The 7,658-nt window shown below is 41.3% G+C and overlaps 1 protein-coding gene across 1 annotated transcript in view; it reads right to left on the bottom strand.

The window, feature by feature from the left end:
- The window catches only part of fam135b (family with sequence similarity 135 member B), a 50,688-nt gene that overhangs the window by 34,537 nt on the left and 8,493 nt on the right, over positions 1–7,658 (bottom strand). The window lies entirely within an intron of this gene.

Raw genomic sequence — 7,658 nt, 5'->3', positions numbered from 1 at the left:
TGCAGCTCAAATAAAGCAGCTACAGTTTCACTTTGAGACATGCTTTTGGCTGTTTTTTCCTTTCTTAGAAAAGCAAAGTCTATGTTTTAATAGTATAAGGCTTTTGATAAAGCCATCTTAAGCAAATGTATCCATGCAAATAAAATATTTCCAAAGAAGTTTAGGAGGAGAGATGGTATCGGTGTTGGTATCTGTGGGCAGATACTCAAAGTTGAAGTATCGGTATCGGAAATCAAAAAGAGGTATCAGTCCATCCCTAGTAAAGATGCTATATTTCATTGTTACATCTGTAGGCTATACAAATATAAGGTTACAGATATTTTTTCTGACAGAATTGTCTCTAAAAATAGAGTATGTGTTGTGTATCCAATGTTTGCCATACCTGATTAACAAAGACTACAGCAGCAAAACACCTGAGTACACGACACAATCATGTAACACGTAACTAAAGTTGTGCTTTCTTGCTTACAGATATATTATTATTGTTTATTTTCTAAATCGGCCATAGGCGTGAGTGTAAGCATCTACGGCCGTTTATCATCTCTGATCTCTTTGTATTAGCCTTTCAGTGACCTTTTATCAGTCCATTACTTTTATCAGCCCCTCGTAACTCTGTATGTTTAGCCAATGGATGGATGGATGTTGCTTGGTTATTTCTCCTATTAAAAATTATATAGTGTGACTTTCCTGTCTGTGGAAGCCCATTACGGCCTGAAAAAAAAAAAAAAGAATAGCCATAGGGGCTAATGCTCTGAGCAGCGATTCCCCAGTTCAAAACCACTATTTCTGTCTTGTCTCACAAAATCACACAAATAAAAATGAATATATAAATAGTTAGGGCTGCATGATGGCTCGGTGGTTAGCACCGTGGCCTCACAGCTAGAAGATCCCTGGTTCGCTTCCCGAGTAGAACGCCTGGGATCTGCATGTTCTCCCCGTGCAGCGTGGGTTCTCTCCGGGTTCTCCGGCTTCCTCCCACACAGTCCAAAAACATGTTGAGGTTAATTGGTGATTCTAAATTGTCCGTAGGTGTGAATGTGAGTGTGCTTGGTTGTCTGTCTCTAAGTGTAGCCCTGTGATAGACTGGTGACCTGTCCAGGTGAACCTGCCTTCACCCTGACTCAGCTGGGATAGAGTCCAGCCCCCCATGACCCTAGTGAGGATTAAGCGGTGTATAGATGATGGATGGATGGATATAAATAAAAACTCATCCGTGTGTATTAAAGTCACATATTTAGTTACAGATTTTGTTCATGAAAATAATCCCTTATCCAAGAGGTCTTACATCTGAGACGTAACTGAGCATCACTGCTTCCTCTAGAACGTGCAGATCTATGAAGTCCCAGCCTCTCTCCACCCGCTGCTCCAAACTTGTTGCAGCTTCAGCACACCAGCTCACCCATGATTCTGCTCAAACACTGAGCTCTACACTACCCAATGGCAAGTTGTAATATTCAAGTTTCAAGTTGAGTCATTCGGCCACACGTTTGAACCAGAAACTGATGCTGAAGAAGAAACTCTGCAAACTGATGGATTGGTTCCTTTGGTTTTTGTTTTGTATCAAATCCCAGAACTCTGAATCCATCTTCTTGAGACTGTCATCATTTCACAATCCTATGTTAGCATCATATGACTTTGACACAGTAAAATTTACATTTAGACTTATTTCATAATTCTCGTATATTTCCCTTTTACTATCATCTAATTTCCACTTATTTCTAAAGAGAGATGCACATGGAGCCGGAGTGTGTGACACTGTCTAACTCATAAATCAGTGATCTGCCTTCCACGCTGATCCTTGGTGGGCTTCACTTGTTTCAAATGTCACATATTCTTATGCAGACGTAATATCTGGTGAGCCAAAGGCAATTTCCACTTAGATAATAGTTTCAAAAATGTTAGAATTTGGGATTAAAAAGGCTATAATGCGCCATATCACGAATTTGACTTGGTTTTTCTTATTTTCGTCATTTCTAAGAGTTCTTCTCCATAAATGTACCACAAAGCAAGAACCAATTCCCAAAGTGCTGACCCCATCTGTCTGACACCAACACTATGAAATTAAATGTATGTTCACAGCGAATACCAGAAACCCATCAAACCCACCCACTTCTGACAGTCTGGCGTACTGCGGTTCTCACAGGTGTTGGGACGTTATCGCATCGCGCACATTAAAACCCGCTGAAATGCCCCCTAAGCTTTAGCCACAGCGATTCGGTGCCGGAAAAATAATCTGCTTACAGCTTGTGGTGCTCTACATCTGGTCACTGCGTATCAGTGCAACACACAAACCTCTCCACGCAGAATTGCTCTTCATGATACTAATATGAGAGAGCATCTTAGTCTGTGCAGACGTAAACTGCAATCCAATTCTCCCCCGTTAAACATTCTGGCTTGAAAATCCCCATGTTATTGTGCATGAATCACAGTCATTAAATGCTTCAGTCGAGTGTGTGGCACGATCCTTCACACGTAATTCATTTTTTTTCTGAAGGGCACAGACAATTGAAATGTCAAGCATACACTTTCAAAGAGAACACAGCAAGGGATTATTTCCTGTGTCTGTGTATGATGAATGCATTGTCTTTCGCCGGCCAGAGCGCTGGCTGGTGCATTGATGTTCAGGACTCGGTCTGTGAGGTGTGCCGGCTTTAATGCGTGACCTTGTGGAAGGAGCTGCAGAGGGAAGGGGAGGGCTTCAGCCTTCCAATTACAATATGTATATGATCCTCACTGTAAAGCAGCCTGCTGCAGCGCTCCTTATAGGCTACATATGCTAGCGGCCGGTGAAACAGGGGATTGCAGCGGGATTAGATGTGCGGCGCTTGAGAGCATTTACCGAGCTCACATTTTTTAAAGAGGCTACAATTGATATTTTTCCACATTACCAACATGACAGAAAGAGTTATCTCATGAATCTGCGGCTCCCCGCAGCTTCATGAAGCATGATATTAATTTTCAGCTCATTTTTTTATTGTTCTGTTTCGCTCCTACTGATCAAATAGTTATTTTCGGCTGAAGGCGGCAGCTGTTTTCAGAAAAAAAAAAAAATGTTAAAACCCTTCAAAAGCCCACTATCTGCTCAGCATCAAACAGAGAGAGACACAGCTAGCACTTAGCTCACAATTTAATAGAGACCCAAACTAGAATGAACAGATAAAAGGGAGTTAATATATGTAAAATATGTAAAACACATGTTTCCAAATGAATTAGAACGTCTTCTCTATAGCTGCTGGATGTGCAAACAAGATGCTGTTTGTTAACCAACTCATAGCTTAACAGGTGAGAATAAGTCAACACTGTTATTTCTGCTTTGTGAAGTGAGAGTTATTGCAGGTTGATGAATAGTTGGACATTTTTAAAGGGTATCAATTAATTTCTTTCTGCGTGTAAAACAAGAAGATTAATACCAAGTTCCCATTTGTGTTTAACTAAAGCTGATTTATTATTTTTTTTCCCTGTTTATGGAGAGATATTTTTTAAAGGGACAATCTGTGGCTTTAAGGGAAACTACTGTACGTATTAAGAAGTGTTTCATGATAAACAACAGTTTTGCAGCGTCTCCAGCTCCAGTTTAAGATGACATATAGTTAGCATACATAGCATAGAGTTATAGCTAGCATCCTGGAAAAACACAAACTGCCATTTTTCAGTCCGTCAGTGTTCATATGCATTAAACTTATGTCTAATGGCTTATTTAGCCAGATTTTGCGCAGTGTCACAAGTTGACAGGTGTATTACTTTTTTTTGTTTCCCCGTGCTTCCTGGTTTCATGCTAAGCTAGGCTAACAGGGTCCTCAAAGCTAAGTATTTCATTGATCATTTCCACAAACTAAAAAAAAAAAGGCATGAACACACAACATTGAAATATTTACAGCCATTAAACTCTTGGGGGAAGTATTTGCTCCTTTAGCGCCATAAATGCTTCGCTATGGTCACCAGCTAGCTGCCAACTTTCTAAGGTTTTCCAACACAGGAAATTTGGGGCAGATGTGAGGTGGCATCAATCTTTATTTATATATAAGAACAGCCACATAATTTGCCATTTCAACCTTTCTGTCTACGGTAGTTCGGATTCAACAGGCTTGATGGCAAAATTAATGGTGACAGCGACACAACAACAGCAGACAGTAGTTACTGACCGCACCTCCATTTCTATGAGTACTTGAGAAATACAAAAATGGAGGGTGTTTATCCAAAAAAAAACGTTGCATGCTTCTAAGAAGCAATACTGAGACGTAAATTAAGCAAACAGTTTCTGAAAAATCGAATCAGTGACCTAAAAATAAAACCAAAATGCAGCAGCAGAGTTTATAATTAGGAGTGATCCTTTTCACATACAAATAGTCACGTCATTAACTGGTATTGTACGAAAAATTATAACTTTCACTTGTTTCACATGAGATCTTCTTCTCTCACTCTCAAAAAGGGTACATAACTAAATGTAAAATTGTTCAAGCGAGATTTAGAGGATAAATCACAGGGAGGATGATTCGAAAAAATGAGCTAAAATCTCTCATAAATGAACCGAGTGTACAGTGTTGACTGTATTTGCCTCCTCATGACCGATGATCTACCTCCTCTTCTTCACCTGACATTATGCAAAACTGCACCTCCAGGATCTATAAACCTAAAAATAGGGTTACTGAACTGATATTTTTATCATTACAATCCACTTTTTGGATTTCTCTAGCGAGGGAATGGCGTTCCATGCTGTGTTCACGTCACTGTGAAAACACTCACACATCATTATCACACACACACACACACACACACACACACACAGGTACTAAAGCTCAATATCTGTGAGAACATTTACACCGACGACAGTAGGATCTACATGCCTAAAACTAAAATCCTGCTCTTAATACTACCTGTAACTGAGCAGCAAATCACACAGAGGACTAAAAATGCCCTCACAATCCTTAATATCCTCACAGGAACAGTGAGCCACGCTGTCAGGCACTGGTGCTCGCAAGTACAGCCAGCACACACACACACACACACACACACACACACACACACACACACACACGGTGCTCCAGTCATGACAAGCTAAAAATATCCGTTATTACTGAGAATCACTATTGCCAGTAAAACGGCTTTCTGCAATGCCAGAGATCCAGATTGTGACGCTCGGTTGGGCCCAGAAACACTCAGTCACAACGTATGAATACAAAAGAGGACGAGACATGTCGGGGAAACGTTTACCACCGTAACTATCTGCAAGTATTTGTTGGTTTTAGGAATTGAAAACATGTAAAGTGCAGCGAGCATGAAGGAAAGTGTTGTTTTTATTCCAATTTGCATGTGTTGTTGTTGTCGGTTATCTGGATTACATTTAATTAAGTAGAAACCACCGATGACGAGCTTTTGCGAGGGATAATTATTAGAAAGCTGCAAATTAATACAGTTTGCTTTGGACTTTTAGATTGGCTGCTCTATTCTGCATTTAAAAAACAGATTCAGTCTTAAATCCCTCAATAAGAGTAAATGTTTCCACTGGAACAGGAATGCAGCTTCATGTGGACGCTTATCATCAGAACACTGACATGGGATTTAAGGAACTGAAGATGTCTTGTTTCAACTGTGATTTTAAAAAAGATGTTCGAGCTGCAAGATTTTCTGCAGGATGAGTCAGTCAGTCAGTCTTCAACCCAAAGACAGCCAAATGTCCTAAATCATGGAGACAAGGCAGAGTCATAAAACTCCCAGACACCACTCTCATTCTCTGATACAGAACCCCAGATAGCTGGCACAATGGCAGCACCACTGACTGTGCATAGCAACTTTTTCTTTCCTGGCTTTAATCCACAGCTACACTGAGAGATCCAAGTGCATTGTGATGTAAATTTGCCCCCCACCACAAGAGGCAGATGTGGAATATATTTCACAAATAGTGCATTGCTCTGTTTGAAGGAAAAACCTTAATTTCTAATTTTTTTTAAATTTGGGAGACAAGACATGAACAAAACAATCCAGAGAACACGATACTGTGGAATTATCCTCGTTTGTTCCAGGGAAGGCCCAAAGAGTCCTCACTGCTCTACCGTGCACTTTAACCACTGTGAAAGATTAGTGTTTTCACGCAGACTTCAAAGGCAGACACGTCCAACACAATGTGTGTAATTCAGATACAAAATGTGCGTTCATGAGATCACTCCCTCTGTCAAGTGAGGTTTTCTCATACTCAGTATCCGTCAGAACAAGGACCACTGTGGGTGAAACTTCAAGTTTAAAAGTTAAGCTAAGGTCATAATTTGATCATATTTGATTGGAAACTACGGAAGCCGAGAGCGGTCGTTTTTCGCTACTGTTCTTTCTTCGCTTTTTTCTCGAGATAATGAGTTAATTTTCTTGTTGTCTCGGGATAACAAGAATCGTTTTCTCGTGAAAACGAGATAATTGGTGTTTGTGTTTGCCCGCTCGTGCCCGGTCCAGGATGGAATCCCAGGTGTGTGGGACCTCCCACACACCTGGGANAAAATGTTCATGGTTCATTGTGATGCAGACTGATCACACCGACTAATTCTGGGGTTCAGACGCTCAGTGGTGCAGCACTAAAGAAACAAGACGAAAACGAGGCATTAGTGGCATAATTTTACCCTGAAATAAATGATTTAAAAAAGAAAACAGCATGTAAAATGCAGAAACAATCTGTCAGCTTTGGCATGTTGACGGTAGAGTTGAGGTCTGTGTGTCTGAAATGTGATGATTGTTTTACACTCCAAGCACAGGAACAAACAGATCAATTAGATTTTATTTTCACAAATGAACTCAGACATTTAAGCCTAAAACCTGCGTTTACACCCCCAACTAATAAATGAGGCTTCCCATTGTTTGGGCCGTCATTTCCTATGCTGCAGTTCCTTTGTATGCGGTGTGGCGGCTGTTTACTGCTCACCGCTGCTGCTACACTCTCCGTGGCAGAACTGCAGTCGTCGAGCTGCTGCCCAGCTGTGAGCTGTGAGAGGTCTTTGAAGTCCCCTGCTGAGGTTGTGCTCTTTTCTGTCTTATTCCTACTCTCCCTCTCTCCACAGGCCTCCTCCTGATAATGCTGTCACTATTTGCAGCATCAAGCAGCCCCAGCCAGGATGACGGATGTGCAGGAGCATGACTGTTGTCAAAGACTTGGTGGATGTGTGACAGAGGCGGCGTAATCCCTGCGGGGATGTACTTTATATGGAAGGAGTTGTAGCTCTGTGTTAGCACTGTCGCCTCGCAGTCACATGAATGTGACTTTGATTTTTGTTTTTTTCCTTGTTTTTGTTTGCGTTTCCAGGCTCCGTCTAAAGTAAGCTGGATTAGAGACTCGAAACTGAGCGCTGAAATTAACATAACTGATTCTCTCAGTGTGTCTGACCTGTGAAGGACTCATCATCTCTCCCAGGTGTTTGCGTGCCCTCTGCCGTGCACCGGGTGGCCCTCTGCTGCAGCCAAAGTCACTAAATCAATGAACTGTAGCTGCTGCAGTCGCTGCTTTCACACCCGAACACATACTTTCAATGCCAGTTCTTTTTTTTTTTCACAGGATTGATTAAATGTAACATTATGTACCGAGGGAGCTGAAGTGATTAGACCGTGCTAAGAAAGCTGCTTTGCTGAGATATCAACTTTGACACTGATAGCAGTGCTGTGTGCATACAAGGGAGAGAAAG

This window comes from Stegastes partitus, unplaced genomic scaffold (genome assembly GCF_000690725.1).
Source record: "Stegastes partitus isolate 25-593 unplaced genomic scaffold, Stegastes_partitus-1.0.2 Scaffold1077, whole genome shotgun sequence".
Lineage (NCBI taxonomy): Eukaryota > Metazoa > Chordata > Actinopteri > Pomacentridae > Stegastes > Stegastes partitus.
Note: the sequence above shows the minus strand (reverse complement) of the source record. Positions and strands in the feature narration are given on the sequence as shown.